The sequence below is a fragment of the Neodiprion lecontei genome, chromosome 3 (assembly GCF_021901455.1).
Source record: "Neodiprion lecontei isolate iyNeoLeco1 chromosome 3, iyNeoLeco1.1, whole genome shotgun sequence".
Classification (NCBI taxonomy): domain Eukaryota; kingdom Metazoa; phylum Arthropoda; class Insecta; order Hymenoptera; family Diprionidae; genus Neodiprion; species Neodiprion lecontei.
Window position 1 is genome coordinate 24,301,716 of NC_060262.1, and position 23,337 is coordinate 24,325,052.

The 23,337-nt window shown below is 38.1% G+C and overlaps 1 protein-coding gene across 4 annotated transcripts in view; it reads left to right on the plus strand.

Moving 5' to 3' along the window:
- The window catches only part of LOC107225916 (TWiK family of potassium channels protein 18-like), a 261,304-nt gene that overhangs the window by 65,803 nt on the left and 172,164 nt on the right, over nucleotides 1-23,337 (plus strand). Inside the window, exons 1-2 of one of the 4 annotated variants that reach the window (XM_046733945.1) lie at nucleotides 2,163-2,283; nucleotides 2,626-2,744. The exons of 2 other annotated variants lie outside the window; for them this stretch is intronic. The gene's annotated coding sequence lies outside the window, so the exon portion shown is untranslated. Of the gene's footprint in view, nucleotides 1-2,162; nucleotides 2,284-2,618; nucleotides 2,745-23,337 lie in introns of those variants that run through there. One more of the 4 variants, XM_046733946.1, reaches the window with a different exon arrangement.

A 23,337-nucleotide genomic window follows, 5' to 3' on the forward strand; every position in this document is an offset into this window, starting at 1 on the left:
TCAACCACTCGGTATTATTCAATAAAAAGATCAACTGGTGATGACGATGTGTTAAAATTTGACGAAATGTTATTTACTATGTTTAGGTGATTTCCACAAGGAGTTGAAGATCTATTGGCTTGGCGTTTTTCCGTAGAGTGTTCATATCTGAATATGGGTGGCTGTTTTACGCAAAGTTTCGCGGGCACTTTTAAAATCGTGTAATATCGTCACATTATATAACAACGATAAAATAATTACTGTTACTTTAACTGCTGAAACAAATAACGGTATTTGATCAAAATGTGAGAAGGAATTAAATTTACACTGCATCGAGGTGACGTTTCTTCCTTTCACAGGGCAAATGTTTTCTCACCACGTAACACGATGTAATTGGGGGTTGAAACGCTTATTTCAGATTACAGACTCTGAAACAGATATAAACATGGATGGTGAGAGTCGCGAGGGTGAATTTTGTTCCGGGGGTTCTGTTAACAGTCGTTATCATCTCCCTAATTGCCTAATCACATCTCCATCGAGTACAGCGGGTATCGTTTACTTTTATTCAGAATTCAGGCGTGCTTTTTATTTCAGTTAGCCGTCTCTCCTGGTTTTCGGCTTTCCGAGCAAAAATTATTTAATTTCGTCGTTAATCCGATTTGTCGTTTCACATTGCAGCAGCAGCTCTGAGATTTCGGGAATATGCAAGATTGCATACGATCACAATATAGTAACATAAAACACAGGCTGATCAGTGAAGTTAATAATTCTTGCCAGAATAAAAAAAAAAATCTACCAGCGATACGATTTTCTGATGCAATAAAAATAGAGCAGTGAAATTTTGAGTTTTCCGAATTTATCAACGACGGAACTTTGCTCGTTCGAAAATTCGATTTTTAATATTTTTTTCTAGTTGAACAAGATTCTCACGAAAAAATTCAACTCACGTAACATGACATGTCTGCTCAATCTTTCCAAGTTTCACGAAGCTTGAGTGAACATGACTGGATGTTATAAATTCAGACTGTACTTGAAAACCATAATGTTGCATTTTATCCGGGAAATAACACTAATTTCTCTACGGCCAAAGCAACAGGTATACGAATGTATAAAGAGGCGTGTACTGTTTACGATGCTGAGCGCATAAACATGTCATCAAGTCTCGAATTGTACTCTCGGTTAACCTTCAAACCTAAGAGCCTGATATGTTTTGATAACACTCACCATCAGATACCTATGGACATGTACGCCTAATAGGGACAACAAATACGATAATTGTTATTAACAAGAGCCGATTGTCGTTCAATAAATACGAAAATTTTTATAGCGCCTGTTGTATTCTCTCAGAGGAGACTTTATATCATGTTTTATTAGTTTGCCCGCCTTTACTGAAAACGGAGTAAAATATTTCGGATATACTAAAAAAAAAATTCTGTTCCAAAGATATCATAGCATCTACTCAACCATTCCAACTGCTGCGCTGAGAAAAATTTCATTTGTTACAGTAACTAGAAAAATTAAAACAGTGGTATCGTTAAAAAAAACTGTTCGAATATTGTTGGGATTACGAAAAACGAGGTACGCGTAACCATTTTGCGCTATTGTCGATCCTTTTTTGGTAATTGCGACGCAAAATCAGTGTGTTCGGTTTACTCTACTGTTTTAGTTAAATAAGGCTTTAACATGAATTTATTGTTGCACAAGCATTAAATTTTCGCAACAGTTACAGGAAAATATAGCAACAGTGATCGTAATGAGAAAGAATAGTAACGGATACCAGACTTTCTGGTAACAGCTACAAAACTAATTTTCATTTTGCACCTAGAACTATATTTTTCGATTGTGGTGAAAAATTAAAATAATCAAAGACTGAGCGATAACCGGAACTAAAAATTTCTCTCAGTGCGTATAATCTCGCAAATAATTGAAAACTGTTGTCTGTTTACGGCAGATGTGACGAAGAGTGAAACTAACGTATGTGTGACGTGAAAAGCGCGTAGGGAAATTAGAGCTTACGTACCCTTGGGACGAGAAAGTGTTGAGGAGGGGGCAGCGGGGAGGGGGGGAGGGGGGCGGGGGAGGGGGGGAGGGGCAAGCAAGCCACCTCTGTCGAGGCCGAGAGACACCTGAGAAGTCAGTCAGAAATCGGAACTTGAGCGTTACGCAATTCGCACGGTGTTGTCGAGATTAAGGGTCGAGTATTCCCGGTTTCCTATCAGTCTAAACTGCGACGCCGCGGCGATTAGTTCGGTGTTACGTTGTGAACGCGGTGACCTCTCGCAGGAGAAAAATTCAACAAGGAAGGTATCCCAGATCGATCTCTCCGATTTTTATCCAGCTTATAGATGTTGCAGTGGATCGAAAACGAGGTGAAGAACAGTTCTTATCGGTCATAAAACACTTTAAGGGGGTGAAAACGATGAATTCGAATACATCTAGCGCATCAAAAAGTCATCTTATTGGGTACCCGTCTTTGGGGTTCTGTTATTTTTTTTTATTTTGCAGCTCTTTAAACCGTTTTTCACAAATCAAAAAATACGTGTCGCTTTGTTTCGGTGCATTGCATCATATATGAAGTAAATCAAGATCAGAGAAATTTGCTTGGGAGACCTTCCTTCTAATTTTAAGTGTATATCCGAAGAGTAGTTGAGAAGTGTTTGTAGCCGCGACGTGGTGTTTTCGTAATTATATTTCAAGTGTGTGAACATGTGCCCGAAAGCAGTGTAATGGGACTAAGTACGAGACCCTCGCATAAGCCAGCTAAGGTAAAGAAACCTTTATTGTTTTTCCTTTATTACCGATGTTCTTGTCTTGTCTATTATGCAATCCGCGGAAACACAGATCTCGGACCGGCACTGCAGATAGCCGACGATTCCAATTTGAATCGGGACTAGAGCAAAGAAATCCCGACCTGGTGCACGAATTGACGATAAAATGGGGCGGGGTTAAGGTTCCGAATTTGAAAAGCTCCGAAAGCGCCTAATTTCGGATCATTTGGTGGCGGAACTTGAATCAAACTTTTAGAAAACAACAAAGTTTCGAATGATTGGAAACCTGGCTGCTCAAATCTCAGAAATGCAATATTCCGAAAATTCAAGTTACGATACAGCAAAGTTCCGATAGAGGAAAATTCCGAAAAATAAAATGTACTCAGACAGCTTAGTTGGCTCAACGAGTGGGTGTGAGAAATTAGAAAAAATGAAAATCAGAATGACCAGGATTCCGAAAGTGAAAATATCGAAAATTCAAAACAAAGAAAGATGAAAGTGGTGAAATTTCATTGAGTCAGAAATTCACAGAAATGAAAATCTTCGATTATTTGGAATTTCGGTGTTTCAGATTTTAAAATTTTCAAATTTTCGTACTTTTGAAACTTTTGACTTGTCAAAGTTATGCCCTTTCGGCCTTTTGCCCTTTCGGAACTTTGAGCTTAGGCTTCAGGATCATTCGAAACTTCGATGTTTTGTAAAAGTTTGATTTCTTTATAAGTTTCACTTCCAAAAAATTTGGACTTTGGAGCTTTCGGAACTTTTCTGCTCTGACGTCCTGCTGCATTTTTAGGCTCGTTTGTGCGCCTCAGACTTTTTTCGCGTACTTATTGCATTCCGATGTCGGATAGAGTAGCTTTTGTCACATCTTTTAATCCTTACGCTGAATACCGTGGTCAAGATGATCACACGGCATCTTCATCGTAAATTCCGTACGAACATCATCCAAAACAATTTGATTTGCCTCAAGATAAATAATGAAATATCGTAAAGATCGTTAATTCCTTCTTATTCCAAAAATTCAAGTTCACTCGCAGTATCTCCATATTTTTTTCTCATATATCTGTACCCTGCGTATTACACACTCAATGAATACTTCAAATTATTTAAAATTCATCCATTTTCCGGCATTTTGTTGTCTTATATATTTTATTCGCATATTCAAAATTTCACTTTGCTAAAAGTAATTTGTCTTGAAATACAGTTAAAGAGTATCGCGGAATTTTTCCAAGTTATTTAAATCGATATCTCAGTTCCTATCCAATGATTATTATTGACGTCGGGTCTCCAGCGATCCCGATGCGACAACAGCCTTATAATACACAAGAGGCGTTAACACCGTAAGAGTTAAATTAACATTTGAGCTTCAGCGATTTCAGGAAATGTCTAAACTCAATTCTAATCGCAGATTCGATACTCGCGTGTTATGGCGAATCACAGAATCAATATTGTGTACCGCACATATTTCTTAACGCACGCGCGTAACTTGGACTTCCGGCACAATTCCTACACTCCTTCGGCATGTTTCGATTAGGAAGTTCGAATCAGGTTACAATTTTCGCGAATACCTTGAGACCTTGACGTCTCATCGAGGGCGAAAGTTTCTCGCAATAATTGCGTTATTTTTTCGCGAAATGAGAAATCTCTTTCGCATTCCTTCGCCTGCTGCAGGGAAAACTTATTTCTTTGATTTACGGTACCGTTCTTCTTGGAAAAATTTCAAATTATACAACTCCCTGGTGGAAATATAAGGAGTGAAGAAGAGACCCATCCGATTCAACGTTAAGCTCCAGTGATGTAAGACTCGGTTTGAGTCGACACTCACACATTACGCCTAAACACCTGTTACATGTAATAATATATATTGTCTCAGACAATGAAAGCGAGCGAAAATCCGCACAATAAGTGGTTTCGAAATATTTGAATATTATGATTTTTGGAACACCTTGGACTTTAGATTATTTCAATCCACAAATAACGTCATGCGTTATATCTCAGTCCATCAATTGATTGGCATTGATATTCACGATTCAATGGAAAATATGAATCAATCGTTTCTTTCTTTCGGATCTCGAATTCTTGAAGAATGAAATGATATACTATATTCTTAGTTTCTCTTGATTTTTGGAACTGCCCTTTGAGGCGAATCACCGTCACAAGTTGTCACGTACGTTTCCTTAATTTATGGTGATATAATAATTAGCATTCTAATTCGATTTGTGAAAGTAATTGTTGGATCTCAAGTTGATTTAACCTTTAATGGCTGTAGCTTATTATCTTGACATAAAATGGTTAGTTTTTTTTTAACTATAAAATTTCCAACTGTAAAATCCTTCAGTTCTTACGTGGAACGAAACGGACCTGTAACTTGAACGTTATCGACAGTCGTTGAATTCCCGAAAAAAGAGAATCGCGAGGCTTCATTGGAACGAACCCTTGTCACTGAAGATTGTTTTCGTGAATACATATCGGAATGAATGGTTTGTTTTTTTACTTTTTTTTTCAACTCTTTCACACCGGTGATATTATTTCGCATTTCCAGGCCCCTGTCAACCCCCATCAGAATCCGGAAACCAGGTCATATTTTCCGTTAAGTGGAAACGACCTTCAAGATCAGCGCGACATTGCGCGTTGTATGACAGCTTCTGGAAATAATTGTTTCCACGTTTCTTGCATATTAGAACTTGAGAATTTACTTCCAACAGAAACTCTCAGTGCCCGATATTTTGTTTTGCGATTTACGGTTTTCTAGTTATGTTTAACGCAAACCTCAACATTCCCGAATTTCGTACATAAATTGTTGGCTGTTAATGTCTGAACACTCTCACATTAAAATTCACCAAAATAACAGATACTTGTATCAACTAGTTGACACATTACTAAATTTTTAACCTCCTTGAAGCGATTGAAAATGAAGCATTAATATCTAAGCCTTTATTCGGTAACTCCAATATTTCTAATTTTTGTATTTTCAAAGAGATTTTCATAGCTTAAAAATGTATAATAATTTGACGAATACTCCACGAATAACAACAATCTCATAATAATGTCAACAACGACGATCGATTTGAGATCAAGCAATGAAGAATTAACTTTTTTGACTTCATTTCACTTCATACTTCAGTACTCAAGGAAAAAACAATTCGTACGAATTTTTTCTTTCTTCATTTAAAACAAAGTTCAAGTATACCCAACAGGTTAAAAAAAAATATATTGTGTGACGTCACCCATGCTGAAGTATATTTATCATACATTATAAAATAGCAAAAATGCAACTGCTCACGATCTTTGCAATTATAATTTTCAACTACAACGAGAAAATATCTCCTAAATATTTTCAACTACTTCACTTTATCTACATTTTTTTTTTTTTTTTTTGCAATGAAACTGCCGCATCACCTGCACAAATTCTTTCGCCCCTGATATTCGTTTCTGCGGTCACGGACCGACTCTGCATTTTCATCGGCGATGTAAAACCCTCCGCGAAAATACGAGGCCTCGGGGATATTCGTATTTTCATGGGGAATTGGATCGGTGTGAATGCGTCCCAGCCTACAGTTTAACTCGGCCATTTCTGACGCCACGTACTTCAAAGGTCAGTCCGAGAGCCCCAAGTGTAATTGAGAAAAGCAATTTTCAACGGGTTGCCGGATACCTCATGTTCTGCTTATTTGATCTTGTTTGTACTATAGTTGCTCCGTATTATTATACAATTACAGGCGTTACCGACCATATTTATTTACCGGCACCCTCATATATTAATGTACCCGCAAAGCCGCACGAAATGGAGCGAATCCTACGGTACGAATCATACCTGGAACGAAAAAATTAACAGAAATGTGTATCTACATGAATTCTATGATACAGAGTGGAACTAGCAACGAATAAAAGCGTCGCAATACGAACCTATGTTGGAAAATTTGCTTCTGTGAAAGTAAAATTCATCAATTTATTTATTAAATTATTTCAATTCAATAAATCAATCAAAGTTTCTTACTCTCCGCCAAGTAAATTTATATACGTCATAGTTTTACATTGAAATGATGTTTTGTCATTTCAAACAAATCCAGGAGAACTTTTTTCCCGTACCGTTGAAAATGAGCGTGAAATTTATTGTAGCATGGAAAACGTTTATTCCGACACAATCAAAATTATAACCAGATCAAAACTCGCAACTAATGCTGAAAATTTCATGTCACGAGTTGTTGACGTTATTCGAGAAGAATTTGCACACTTTTGACAGTTTAAGTACTATAGTGAGATACGGACAGTTATGAAATAACGACAATTTTTATGTTTCAATAAAAATTTTCGTCGTTTAGGTGCTGCGTATTTACATTACGGTGAAAAATCCGCGAAATTGAACGGATGTGAGCGTTCAATTTATACAGACTCGGACACTGTCGAGTGTTGGACAGAAGTCGTACGGGGCTTGAGCGCCACCGTTAATAAATCAAGAATCTTGTTTGATTTTCTCGCTGCTGGTGTCGTTATTCATAGTTGTCAGATGGAAATAAGCCAAAAAGTCTATCGAGATTCTACGAATATCAATAAAACCGTGTATCTGAAACTGAAAACAGTAAGAAAACGAATTTGGAAAAAAAAAGAAGAAACAGAGGACAAAACAACAGCATGAAAACAAACAAATAAGCGAATGAAAAAGGGACGGCTTGATCGGGAGCTTGATTTATGAAACTGAGGAACGCGGAGGCGTTACGCGTTAATGGGAATCTGTAATTCGTATAAATTGCTCGAAAATTTATTAGTACCGGTAGGAATGTATCGGTTTTACTTCGATTCTAACTCGCGTAAAAATTTTATCCGGAAAAAGCAGCTCCTACAGATTTCTTACCGTTGGCTTGTCCCTTCGCTAAATTAACATCGACTCTTTCAATCTACGTGCAAATTTATACGTGCAATCGCTTATTTTACTTCTCGTTCTCATGAGTAAATTCATTGTTGTTCGATGAGCTAGCCAAAATTGTTTGAAAATTAAAAAAATAAAAAAAAAATAAACAAAAACTCCGGCGTCCATAATTTATTTTAGCTTATTGGTTTTTCATAATTGATATATAAATTACTATTTTACAGCAGAATGATTCGGTTTCATTCAATAATAATGAAGCAAAATGTACTCCAAATAAGTTTTGACAGTTGTAATCCTGTTCTTGGTCTGTAAGAAATTACCATTTTCACAAAGTAATCGCGTAACCTGGCTCAATGCATATTTTTCCAAAGTACCTAAATGAATTCGTGCCATTTTTGCCGCCATGACCTGATGAAATGAATGTGCGGGGATTTAAAAAAGTCTTTTTATGAGGGGAAAAAAATCTTTACAGTGGATAATTTTGCCGATTTAATGTCCCGGAAGAGAAAGATATTCACGAAATTATTGCTGCTGCTTCGACGGTGTGATTCGAAAACTATGAGAACAGGGTAGCGAAAAATATCCAGTTGCGGTTATTGCAAGGTCTGAAACTGTATTTTCATTATTTATCAGGATCCGAACGTAAAAATATTGAAAATTCAAAACAAAGGAAGATCAAAGTGGTGAAATCGGACCAAGCCAGAAATTCACAGAACTGAAAATCTTCGATCATTCGTGATTTCGATGATTCTGATTTTTAAATTTTCTCATTTTCGCACTTTAGGAATTTCGATGCGTCGCAGTTATGCCCCTTCGGCATCTTGGCCTTACAGAATTTTTCCCTTTTGGAATTTTTGAATTTCCGAACTTTGAGCACCGAGTTTCGGACCATTCGAAACTTTGACGTATCGTCAAAATTTGATTTCTTTACTTCCAGTTTTTCCACAAAAAAAAAAAAAAATCCGGGATTCCGCACATTCAGAACTTTTCAAGTTCGGAATTTCAACCCCGCCTCTTGTAGAAGCGTGACGTTTACAAATCCGGATGTGAAGCGTCGACGTCAGCAGTAACGTTGAAGAGAGGCACATTAATTTTAAGGGTCGCGGCGGTAATTTGGCGTTGCGTACGTCCGAGAGCGCTTCTGAGGTGAGAGGGGATTATGTCGTTATGAATGGAAATTATATTAAAGCCACGGTCACTGATCGTGAGTTGTTTCGCGTCGCTGGGCGGCCCAGAGGAATCAGGCCCAACTTAATTGTTCAAACAATGGGCCGCAGAGGGTGGAGTTGAAGGTTAAATTGAAAAACATCGCGAAGAGATTTGCCGAATTATTTTACCTCTACTTTAGCGCTCTTTAGTCCTCTTTGTTCAAGCCCAAATACAGGGGCTGAATCGGCCGGACAGTTTGAATCAAAAGAAAAAAACATTAACGAAAGCTCCAATACGAGATGTTAAGAATTTGAGAAAACGTTTCGTAATTAGAACGTTGGCAATGAATGAATTCTGCAAGTCTTTTGGATTCGGTGATGGATAATGCTTTTGCTTTATTTTATTCATCGTGTAGGGCTCTCCAAAAATTGCGTGTAAAAAATTTTCACAAATAGTTATATCCAGTGGGGACATCAATAGATTTCTCTTTTTACGATACGACGGCTGATCTCAATTATCAAATGCATTCGCGCGATTACAAGTGTACTATAATTTGAGACTCCTTGAACTTTTTGCAGAGAAATTGCGGAAATATTTTATTGATCATGTGCAGTATCGTTACACGTTGAATTCTAAAACATTCCACTAATGTTAATAACGATTAGCAAATGCAGATATTTAACTGACGACTGGAAAAAAAGATAATCCGTTTCAGTGAGCTAGTACAGAATACTTTTTTTTTTATGTAAAATGAGTCATAGAATATAATCGAAGGAACTAAATCCTTAAATATTTTAAAGTGATTTGAAACGATGCACCGGTATCTGAGCTTTTGCGTATGATTCTAGTATTCAGTATTTGTTTTACTTTTAAATAAATTTTCGTTGCTCGCGAATATAATTATCAGATAAACACTCATCGAGTTGTAACAACTGTCGCGTAATGAAATCAATAAAATGTTTCGAAATTTGGCTAACCAGTCTCGTTGTTCCACCTTTGGACCCGGTTCCGTATCCTTTTTCCGCCACCGAAATCCCCGCCCCGTATTTCCTTTTCGAGGGTGAAACCATCCCGTTATTAATTTACGAGCGCCGCATGTAATTACTGACGTCTCATGCCGTCAGAATCCCGCGGTTTGTAATAATTCATACGTTGTGCAGCCCGACGATACCTCGTTTCGTCACTACCTACGAATATACAAGGCGTTTCCACAAAGTTAACCGATGAAAACGTTCCGCTTGAAGGAACGAGAGTGCATGTATTCAACCGCTCAAAAATTTAACGCGAAAATTTTGTGCATACTTCTGGAATCAAAAATTTACCGGCTTTCTCAGATAATACGGTTGAAAACTAATCGTTCATACATCAGGAACTCAGGTGTATAAATTCAACAAAAAATTGTGTTTTATAGATGTCATAGCATCTACTCAACCATTAAAACTGCTGCACTGAGAAAAATTTCACTTGTTATAGTAACTAGAAAAATTAAACAAGAGGTATCGTTAAAAAAACTGTTCGAATATTGTTGGAATTACGAAAAACGAGGTACACGTAACCATTTTGCGCTATTGTCGATCCTTTTTTGGTAATTGGCTACGCAAAATCAGTCAGTTCGGTTTACTCTACTTTTTTAGTTAAACAAGGCTTTAACATCAATTTATTGTTGCACAAGGATTAAATTTTCGCAACAGTTACAAGAAAATATAGCAACAGTGATCGTAATGAGAAAGAATAGTAACGGATACCAGACTTTCTGGTAACAGGAACAAAACTAATTTTTATTTTGCACCTAGAACTATATTTTTCGATTGTGGTAAGAAACGAAAATAGTTAAGGACTGAGCGGTAACCGGAACTAAAAATTTTTCTCAGTGTGGCAATTCTCAAATTATGCGATGCGTCGTCTTTTTTTTTCTATCAAAAGTCTCAAGTTGACTTACTACCTGTTTTTGATTTGTGGAATTCTAACTTGATCAATCAATTACAACTGTTTTCGAACGTATCGATAACATTTCCGACAAGAATCGCTACTTCCGTTATGCAAAATTGGGATATTGCTTCATCCAATCATTGTCACGAAATTGTTGTACGAAGTTACGACAAAAAAAAAAGGAAAGTCTGAAAACGGTTGACGGCTTTTACACCGCGTATTAACGTAGCTTCTACGCATTGAAGTAAGCCGCTCTTCCAAGGTTGATTTTCCGTACCAACTTGAGCCGAATCTTGGTACAGCAATATATAGTTTCCGACATCGTATCGCATCAAAGTTTCCCTGAACTTTGTTTCGCCTTATAGAGTATTCGGAGCATAAGACTGGCCATACTTTCCGGATAAAGCAGTAGCTGTATCGGAAAATACGCCAAATCCCTTGATATCGTTTCGGACTCTCCTCGGTCGAACCAGACGCAGCCCAAGTGATGCGGCATAAAGCTGATCTGGTGAAGCACCGTCGTAGCAGAGATCGGAGATCCATCCTGGGACGGATGGGTCCAATATCTTTTCTTCTCTATACCCCCGCACGCCGAGTGGTAGCCGTCTGAATTCCTACTTTTGAAGAGAATTACTCGAGAACGTCGTTGATATCTCGGAACTAACGATTCTTATACGATATTTGATACTCCTGTATCAACGAATCCCAGCAATTGACAATCTCGAGTAGATAACAGACCTCATGTTTTTATTCAATTACATTTTTTATCATCTGCGAGTAGACGGCTGGAAGCGTGGGTAAATTTTAGGAATTTGCACATATCTAGATTATCAATCATTCGATTCGTTCCTTTTTTTTTTTTTTTTTTTTTTTTTTTATTCAAAACCACGCAGACTAAGTCGTTTTTCAAATATCTTGAACACACGTTGTCAATAACAATGGTTCCTATTAAAAACAAACCATAAAAACGGTATTTTTAGCCGTACTTTTTATCACTTTAAAAATTAGTTTAATTTTCGAAAGTGCCGTCATGTAAGATTAAAATGTTTTGTCGCTGCTACCCTCTTTTTTTACAATAATTTTTTTTTCTATTTTTCATGAAATTGTTTTTTATCGCATTATTTTACTTGTTTTATACAGTGATTCGTAAAAAGTGTTTAATAACCATCGTATCAGCCGTGTCAAAATGCTACGAATCTTTTTTGAGGGAAGCATACGTTAAAAAAAAAATTAATAAAAAGACAATGGGAAATCGTAGTTTTATATTCCTATCATTTGAATCCAGTCTTGTAAATTTCAGATTTTTCCATCGCGCCATTTCTGATATTTTTCTGAAAATCTGTGTCTCGGGTACTAGAATACCAAAATTGTAAAGGTTCAGATTTTCGATCGAATCCGTTATTCCGCCCATATCACCATTCTAGGTAATAAAAAATAGAAATATGTGAATGAAGCTTTATCTATATTTTTTTAAATTAAACGAACCCCAAGAGAATCGAATGATTGGTTGTAAATTTATGGATTCCCGATATTCGCCATTTTTTCAGCCGTCCAATCGTATATACGTTCTAAATAAACTCACCGGTATAGAACGAAATTATCACGATTGAGGGTAGGTGAAAAAATATCTTTGACGGAATTGCTGAAGTTATCATTTTCGTGTCAAATATTCAATGATTGCAGGACCCTTTGTAAATTGCTGAACTCTAATGTTTTCCACTGTTCGCAATTCAAAATAAAATTCAAACTTTCACGATGTGTATAAAGAATCCGCTCGGTCGATATGGATTTCAAATCGGGACAATCTATCTGGCTATAAACTCGTGGATTCGAAGTTTAAAGTTTATAACTTATAAGTTACACGTACAAGTTTAGCTTCGGAGCTATTATAATTTCATAAATATTGACACGAAACTTGCACATTAACTTTACCCCAGGTTCGTTTCAATATTTGAGTTTATCGAAAAGTTGTTTTCAAGAATAAAAGCACAATTTCCAGTCCTCTACAGGTTCCTGGAACGATGTAATTTATGCCATTTCCCATATTATTTTACGATCTAGTTTCGAACAGAAATATTGCTCATAAAAATCAATTATATCTATTTACAAAATTATAGAAATTATAAATCGTATTACAGTTGAAAATATGAATTAGTCATGGCTTAACAGATCCAACAATATCGAGTCCCAAAATTTGTCACAATTTTGATTAATTTCAGATCCTCAAATCACTCACGTAGTCCAAACCCACGCAAGTCAGACTAATGACAAAATATCTTTACATGAAATTGAGTTACCACGCGACAAACCGCGCGTGAAATTATTCGGTAAATTTGCTAAACTTTCGGGTAAAGGATATCAGAAATTCCTCGGATACGCCAAGGCGGAGTCCGCCGGCATCCATTTGCACAGGATCACGTGATGTTTGAACCATTGCAGGGATTTGTGCGTATCGGATGCAGGACGTGGGGTTCGAGCTTTCCGCTAACCACTTCGATCCAATTTCAGTCCTCACCATTAATGCCTTTGTCATTACGATTATTACTCGCATTGTGCTGCCTGGGCTAATAGTCTTAGCAGTTGGGTTCAATCAGCAGAAAACACAACCCTGAAATGAAGAGATTTACAATAAATTATTCCCATTCATTATGCGAAAATCTAAATTTCATCCAGATTTTCTCCGCGAGTGAGCAATTCTAGATATAATGTATCGCCGCTACTGTGTCAAAAAAAATCTGTTATACAAAAAAAAAAGTTAGCTGAATTTTGACATTTCTTTATTTTTTATCATTGTGATAAACACAAGTCATTTGGGATTTCTTTTGATATTTGGACAGTGCATTGAGTACGATCAATCTTCCTTGATCAGGAACGAATGAAATTTTCTATTGATTAAACTAATCACGTTGATCAAAAATCAATTAATTATTGGTTGAAATCAAAAGTTAGAATTTTGAATGTGTTCGAACTTGATGATTCTCAAATTCTATCAAAACCGATCGTATTGTACGTTTCCGTGATTTCACGCGAGTCACCGTTTTGAAAATCGGTTTAACATCAACGTAAAAAAATTGAATCGCAAAAGATTGACTATTTGTCTGAAAGCTGTAGGATAACGACCATCGCGTTATTTTTTACTCTTAAGTTTCGGATTCGTCTATATCTACACTACTCTTGAAAAGAGACGGTACGCGTAGGTTTGCGATCAATGATCTCAGAAACCACTAAACCGATTCAGATAATTCTTTCACCATTGGAAAGTGTATTTTCCTCCGATAGACACGAGTTACATTTTCTTGCGCCGGCTTCTCAGGAAACGCAGGGAAATTCTTCGCTCGTATTTAATATTCGTATTTACCCTTCGACGTACCTACGTACGAATTAAGCGCGACGCTTCTCGATAACTGGCATTTTTCGATCCTCAACCCTTTCGATCGAAGCGGCAGCAGCCAAGGCGAAGACTCGGATCCGGCGTGTTTCAGCGTCGCTTTGGCGTGAAATAATAGCCGAGAGATCCTTTCATAATCTAGACTTAAAGCTGTCCCGATCCCCGTAGTTAATCCGAGGACCGGAGTGGAGGTAAGTAGTCGCGGTCGAGCAGCAACGCCCTGGAATATCACCGAGCTTTCGAGGCTTTCCGTTTCTGTCGGCGCGACTCGACGCTGCGTCTCGCCAGCGATAAGCTGAGTGAAACTTTGTATGCACTTCACGTTCACCCCGCTAGCTTTCCGGGCTTGTTCTACGATCCTTTTGGCTGACACACCCGATTCCTAGAGGAACCATAACGAGACACGTTCGGCCTCCAGAAGCACCAGGACCCTTTTGATAACGGAATGAATATTTGATCAAAGCGGCGATCGATTTCTGTGCAAGCTTAATCCCAGCATGCTTTACAGGTGGTGAAACTTTGGACGGTGTTTAGAACCTACATCGTCGCTTTCCGTCGGGCTTTTCGATCTATTTTACAGTTTGCGGTATTCTTATGTTACGTGATATTTTAAACCGAACTATTTCGGGTCCGATGCGATGGATTTTTGATTCAACGACCGCACAATCGTCGTCGTTCTTCGGAGGCGTTTACTGCGAGATAGAAGGGTCGAAGGGTGGCTCGCGATCCTGCGAACGTAGCTGCTCACGCACCGTGGGGATCAATGAAGTAATGTAAGCTCGAAATTGTGTCAGGATAGCTGCCGCAAGTCGTTGTAAACTGTTCGTAGTTTGATAGTAAAGTTCCAAGGATTAGCGCAGAGAGTATAATCCCTGAATTATCGAGGTCTTGACTGATAAGTTGAGATCTTTGCAGGCTGTTCGCTCTCGGAAGTCTGAGATTCTGGATAATCCTTTGTGCAGTGACAGATTCGCGCCATTTGGAAAGATCGCAAAAACTAACGATCGATAATGTCGACCAAAGCTGGCTGATTAATCGATTCGGCGAGTCAGATTTGCATTCGTTTCCAGTTTCACATCGCAGTTACCTATACATGGTTGTAGTTACTACCTATCTGGAAGCCGAGCTTTCATCCTGTTCGCGATAAAGATTGGAAAAATCGCAAGGCAGCGAAGCAAGGCTCTTCGAAACGAGTGGACAGTCGAAAGCGACGGGGCAGAAGGTGGAACGCGTTCATTTCGACCTAAGAGCTGTTTCTGGGAGATTTTTAATTTTGCGCTAATGGAAGCGATGGGCCGTGAGGACAAGGGTGGGCCTTGGCAGAGAGAACGAAGAGAATCGACCCCTCGCCTATTCAGTCAGGCGTTGGAAAGTGGCGGAGAGTGGAATTATAGAGGGAATATAAGCTTTCACCGGAATGTCGATAATTAACGTTTTGTAATTGGCACGATACTTCAGGCTCTCATTCTTATTGTATATACCGTTCAACCGCTTTTTCTTTTTCGTTTTCCTCCCGCCTCTAGCTCTTCGTTCGTTTTATACGCATTGTCAAATTCCGTCAGAGCATTCGTCATTGAAATGTTCGTAAATTAATTGACGAGGAGTCACTGGCAATCGTGTGCTGTGGTCCAAATCTGATTAGCATTTTTCGTCGATTTACAAAGTTTCGAAAAAGTGGATACTTTCTATCAATATCATTACAAGACACTAATTATTATATTCTTAGGCTCCAAATATCATTACATTTAAAAATATAAACACAGAAGACAGTCGATATGTAAAGAAATGCTTCGATGTTTAGGCTTCGTTCCAAATGGCTTTAAGATCTCGAAATCAAATTAATAAAAAGTACCGACAATCTAGCGGATGCATTAAATGAAATTGATTTGACAATAGGCAATGAATCAAAATCCACCCTCTTGTGTAATTATTTTCTAACTATGTTAAAATCGTTGACAGATTAATTTTCTTCCGGAGAACAAACTACAAAAGGAGTTTAGAAATATGCAATGCATATACTCAATTCAAATAAAATATTTATGAAAGTTTTGTCAACGTCTGCCTTAATTTACAAAGCAACTTTAAATCAATTTTCGATACTAATTCTTTGTGTGATACGAAGCCAGTTGTTGGATATTCTGATTATCCATCCAGGGTTCGGGTTCTCAATTTCAATTATCCAATATAGGTCGACCGAAGCTTATATTATTCTACTTTGGTTGGAGATGCGAGGCGATGGGAAAAGGGTGCCTCGCGTACAGGCGGGAGAGGAATTATTTTCTCGTCTATATAACACGCATTAATTATTCCAAGTATCAGGGGATTCGCATAATCCAATGTTGATTTACTCGACTAACAAGAACAATTCGTACCCTAGTTTATACCTGCAGCTGGGAGAAAAATTATAACCCCACGGTTATTCCGTTTAAAATGCGGACCATATTTTATTCACGCATGGTTTTTTACACGGACAAGTTTCCCCGCTTCGTTTTATTTGCATTTCGAGCAGTGCGCTCGCAGATGATACAGTATGGTCACGTCCTTTTACATCAGCGTATTTGCAGAGGCACTATAGCCGCATTACTCCGGTTGAATTTCATTCAAACCGATTATTCATATCTAAATAATGTGCAGCGAAATGTACTTTATCGCAAAATTGAATTCCTTCATCCCGATACAGCCATTCAACAAATTGGCCGAATTCTCACGAACAATCAATAGCCATTGACGCGAAAAAGTCATTTCAAGTCTGTCGAAGCGAGTTGCTCGGACATTTGAATCGAGGCAATTAAATCTTGGCTAAGAGTTTCCCAAAATTGCAAACAATGAAAGTTTCGTGCCCGGCCGGGTGCCTTTCTTATTTGTTTTACAAAATCTCACCAGCTGGTAAGTTAACGAGCCGGAAAAATCACTGTACAGATAGAAAGAGAGAGAGAGAGAGAGAGAGAGAGGAGTGAAAGGCGCGCCATTTTTCTCCTCCGATTCGCACACACGCAAAAAATAGATTACACGCCTTCTCAACGAAGTGTCAACTCCTCGCGTATTCACGTGTGGACACATCACGCGCCCTGGTGAAGCTATATTCACGACACGGAAAACGGCGAGTTTTCTACCTTTGAAAAGAGGCCCGCAGGTCTCTCCATTGGCCACTTTACATTGCTGATGAGGCTATAGATATCAAGGGGGCTTCCACTGCTCATGTTTTATTTCTACATCAACCCTTCCCTCTCTTCCTCCTTCCGATTTCCCGTTTCGCCCCCTTTTTCCAACTCCCCACGCCCCTTTTCCACCCTCAGCTTTTGCCTCTGCTTCGGCTCGAAGCTTGTCTGGTTCCCCGTGGCACAACTCGGGGCTAATAATTTAGCGATATTTCTCAGGCTGCCCCAAGAGAGACCTGCACTATCGAATATTGTTCGCGTAGGAGATTTCTCCTGAAATTATTGCCCCTCGTATATTACCAGAAATTTTTTCACATGTAGGCTATCAGTTGAACATTCTTCACCTTCTCGCACACTCTCCTTTGCCACCTTATCTACTCACTGCAGTTATTAATGTGATCTCGATGTATCTGCAGATAAGGAATTATCATTTTGACAAACTAGTCGGATCAAAGAAAAGCTTAGCCTTTTTCCAACAGGTCTGGTCCAATAATCGCATTCCAAGTTCTTGGTAGTCGAGTTGAAGTCGTTCGAGGTAACTCGGATAGAAAATAGCGGGGCAAATTATCGTACGAGAAAAATGTCGAAGTGCTGAATCATTTGAGGACAAACCGGATACCTAATTATTACTATTTACACACAAGTATTAAAATTTCTCACATATTAATATAGCTTGACGTACCATAAAAATATACCTCTCAAATACAGAATGTGGATGTCTTTTCAGGCACTTAATGTTTCATGGATTACATCTTTATAACCACGTTCAAAAATGAAAATGGCAAGTGAAATTACTTCTGATCCGAAAAAAATTTTTCGACGTCTTTGATACCTATAGCAGTTCGTTACTCATAGCTTAAATTAAAAAAAAAAAACCATCCAGTATGTTTCGGTGATGGAAAAGCTTCTTTTGATTCTCTGTACAGCAAGGTCACGGTTTTAATAGCCGTGTTTCGGAGGTTCTTGTGAAATATTCCGCCCCTTTTGGTTGCCCAAAATTCCGTAAGATTACGCAGTTCCTAAGTAGCTTAGTGCCGAATCTTAAGATGATCCTGCGTCCCGCACTACTTGCTGTTAATATCAAAGTTAACGTGGCGCCTCAGTTAACATGGTGAAAAGCCGAATAGTCGGAATACAGAGCGGCCTTGTAACGTTATTTCTGCAGAAAGCGGAGCTTCTTAAGTACCGTAAGGGAGGTGGTTATAATTACTTCGGACGATGCTTTCAAAATATTAGACGACAAGCTGTTCTCGAGCAGTGCTTGACGTTTGACTGCGAGAATTGCGACCCTTCGGAGTTATTGCGCCTTAGTTATTTATCGCGCGCAATTGTTTGTCATTAGGGTAAATGTAATTCCTGAAGAAGTAACAAGTCGGATTTTTTACCTGTACGGCAGGTAACGAGACGAAGATTTTATTCAGGACAAATGCAGTCGCGGAAAATAAATTGCAAGTCAAGTCGTGGGCCAGATAAGGATGGAGTTACTCGAGTACGGCCATTGTTGAAGATCTAGGTCACCTTTTGCACCGGCAGAGCTAAAGACCTGCCTTAGTAACATTGAGTCAACACTGAACAATGCCCCCATTACACATCAGCTTTAACTCGTTCAGCGTTAAACGGTGCGCCAAAGTTTCGAGTTAACCCGTGGTGAAGAAAACTAACGGAAGAAGAATTAAGCATGCCGTATTCGTGATGACGCAAAAAATTACGAATCACTGGATGAAATCTTGAAAGTAGAAATTAAGCCCGGCGATAGTCAACTCGGATTAAAGTTTTTAACCAACACATGCATGGAGAATATTTCATTTCTTACAACTCGGAGTGAAAAATTCACCCTTGACGGGACGAGAATCATTATATCCAACAATCGAAGGGCCGACCCAGATTTCAACGAACTTGTAATACGGATCGCGTTGTTCCTTTTTACTGCATTTCACGGTACCTCATTACACGCCAAATACTCTCAGCTTATCGTCAGTCACCTCGACCTTAGCTTCAGATTTCGTTCCAGCCTTGTGACCCTTGCGAGGACCTTAATTGGGTTGCTATCGTGTCCTCACCTTGCAATTTACGCTGTTAATTACATTTCTCACTTTGAAAGGATGGCTGCTTTAGCTGGTAAAAGCAATCTTTTGTTATAAAACAACCACGGTTAGAAAAAACTGTTGGGAGTATTTATTCTATTTTTGTACGATGCGAACCTCCATCACAGCTGGAAAGGTTTTTCAATTCTACTTTTGCGTTTCATATCTACGCAATATATGCACGACAGCTGTCAAATATAAGAATTTGGGGATGTCTTGGATTTTGAGGTACGCAATATAAGAAGAAAAAATAATGCGTGTATATGTGATACGCTATAATTTTTTTCTGTCTTGTAGACGTATAGCCGCCGGTCGTCAACAGCTGCGAAAATCAGTTCGTACGTGATTTCTGGAATATTTTTCTACCGCGGTACTGCAGTCGGTTCTGTATATCTACGCCTGCACCTGCTGAAATTGGCACTAAACTCAATTCGCAACCTTCGCGAAATGACGAAACGATAAAAAAAATAATAAATCGTGGGAATAGAAGAAATCCCACTTTTACGTTATACTTATTTCAAAATATGGCTAATTTGATATTATATAATCGACAGGCCTACACTTAAATTAATTTGTCGGAAGTTGATCAATCTCTTCGTCTCTCGCGATTAGACAACATGACTTGCTCCTTGCCGAAACACACAAGCAGCAACGTGGCCACAACCTGCCAAGAAATTTCTTTGCCATTCAAACATTTCTCTGTATATTCTACAATTTTTTTAACTTCTCGCTTCTCTGTTTTCAGAGAAAAAAAGAAAGTTATTGTAACCAAGGGGAAAATGAAAAGTTCGGTTTTCACTAGATCTCGACCTTTCAAGGTCTAGGGTTGGAGATAATCAGATTTTGGCTTTGATCGGTTCAGTACTTTTTAAATTATTATACATAACAAAATTCCAAGAAATCAAATATAAATGAATACATATCTTGAGAATGGACGAATGGATTTAAATGAAAATTTTTACCGTCAAGTTTTTTCAGTCGTCGATCACGAATCTGAAGTCAAATTGGGAAATCCAAAATGGCGATGCAATATGGTGGAAAGAAAATCTAACAATACTCCGATTTAAGTAGAAATTTGCAGTCGGAAGTTTTTTGGATAACGAATCTAAGGTCAGGCTTCCAAAATTTGTAGTGTTGGATCCATTATAGTGGTTCAAAATAAAAAAATCGTCATATTTTCACGTAATATGGTATCAGAAGGCTTTAAAACCGTTAATCACGAATCTGAATTTGTAGTTCGAAATTCGCATTGGATATATTTTTTTTTTTTCTCGTCTATAAATTTGGAACCTGCAGCGTGAGAACGGGAAGTTCGAGGGTGGCTCATGACCAGTATAAAACCGCATGTTTGCCATACAATATTTTCGCTCCTGGTATTTTTTTTTCTATTTATTTTTCACGAGCAATCAATCACGAGAATAAGGAGACAAGGAAAGTGACGTAGTTGCGACAAGTGCAGAAAGCGAGAGAGAGAGAGAGAGAGAGAGAGAGTGGGCGATGGTTTATACTCCCCGGGTGGTTGTAGCCCGAGGATTTAGTTGTGTGCTTAGCATAGATGTTTGCGTAATATTCACTCGGTTATATAATCCGGGAGGGAGAAACTGCTACTGTACTCGGAATATCTTCTCCACCGTTTGTCGGGTCATACTTCATTTACATTAGTTTCGTTATAAGGGTTGTTTACGGCCGCGATGGATCGGCGGTGCGGCGTTTTCATCCTTTCCTGTCTACCGCACAGGAGACTTGATTATAGAATCGCGTTTCATCGCATTTACCCCGAGAAATGAGGGGATGGTGAAAAATCGAAAGGACCGAAAGGGCTCTCCGTAAAATAGACCTTGACGTGGATCACGGCTGCAGCGCCAGCAAACGAGTCTCGATTAAGCTTATCTGGGATCAAGCTCTGCTTTCAACGAATGCTGCACCGGCACGAAAGGCTATCTCTCAAATGTACTTTCAAAGCTTTGGAGGAGAGATGAGAAGATGAATGCAAAAATTTCAGACAAATAGTTGAAGCTACGAAAAATACTTCCCAGACTGCGTCTACTTTTTATCTTTACTCCGAAACTGTCAGAAGCGCAAAAATCCCGTATCAAGTCTTTTGATTTTTCATTTTATGATTATTATAATGGTTGTACGAACTATTCGCTAAATCTGATTACAAGTTAATCGCAATTGAACTTAAGAGTTTGACGGAAAGCTGTTCGAAAAGTCTACAAAAATATTATTATTCGCCCTGATTATGATAGTGCAACGCAGATGAAAGAAAATTTCTACCATGTAATAGAAATGAATTTGAATGAGAGAACTCTTGTGTTTTTTTATCCAATTTCAATGTTTTTGGTCTATTTTGCTCACTGACTAGATTACCACAAAGAAAAATTATCATTCGATCTGGAAACAGTTTTTTGCGGAAAAATTTTCAGGCGATCTTTAAAGATTCAATGGCGAACAAAGTTAGCACAGGAACTTCACAATCGGATGAAAATCATGAGAGTTTCAGAATCTTAAACGCTCGAGTAACAAGACTTCTTCTTGAATTGTTGATATTTTTTAGCTTGCATTATCCGAACTTGCTTGAATTCATTTCCATTACATAAGTATGGATGTTATTTTCCTCGTATCCGCTTTTATTTAACGCGAATGACATTGCTAGTGGTTTTTTAAACGTGGTTTTTTACAACATTTGATCCGAGTGTTGCATTTTTTTCCCCCCAATTTTTAATTCAACCGTCTTGAAACGAAATTCTGTACCACTGGATCATCGGACATACCAACATGTACAAGATTCTATCTCATTTTGAAGTACAAAGTCAAAATTAGGGGAGATAAGTAATGAATCTTGCATGCCTACGGATAGGTACTAATAAAAGGAATGTATTATCCTTAACTAAAAGCTTCTGCGGCGATCGTGATAATGTATTCATCAATATACGTATGTAAACGATGAGACGCGAACGTTATTGAATTTTCTTTTCAAAGTGAAAATTTCCGTAGCCTGGAAGGCTAACCAATTATTTCCTTCGTGCCTATCCAGGTGCGTGAGTACATATATATATATATATATATATATATATATGTATATGTATGTATATGTATATATGTATTATATACGTACAGAGGAGCCAAGATTAATTTCTCTTTGATCGACAAGAATGAGCTATAGGCGGGCTGAAGAGGTGCGAAAAAAGGAAAAAAGTGGGAGAAAAAAACGGAAAAAAATCGAGATAAATGTATCGGTGGCTCGAGTGCCTGAGAGAAATCTTTGTTGCTGCTACGATTACACGAGGCTCATCCAGCGATGGGCGTAAAGTGTAGATTAATGTGCCTCCATACACTATTACTCAAAACGAGAGCGAATTGTTTCGGGAAGAGACGAAACATCGAACCGGCTGCAACGGATACTGTACAGCTGTAGCTCAGTTCGAACTGCAACTGCAGCAGTTTCCAAATTTAAGTATCGAATAATTACACATGCAAGTATAAAATTAGCGACAACCCGAACTGTCATAAAACTCCTGCACGATATATCGCGATGGGATTTATAGAATAATTTTTTGAATTGATTTGTGTTGGGAAATTGAAGAAACGAAATTTTGGATTTTATGTATACCGATTCCTTAACCTTGCATTTCATAGATTGCACCGCATTCGTTTCAAAATCGATTTATCTTAAAACTCTTAGCTGGACAAACGAATCGGTTGAGAGAAATACTGATTTACTCCGTTTTCTTTTTGAGTCCGCAGTCGAGCTCATATTTTTACTTATGATTTTTGGCCTGTTTTCAGCAAAAGTTTTCAGATTGTTGTAACCAATTGCTCCCTTGACTGAATATTCTCAATTTGTTGACATGGCAGTTTCTATTGTTTTAAAATGAATTAACGAAGCTGGTATAACGATGTACAAAAACATTTCGAGAAAAACTCATACAAAGAAATACGTACTCATACGTAAAGTGATGATACTACGAGTTGATAATTTTATTGAATTTAAAATCACTGAAATTAGTAAATT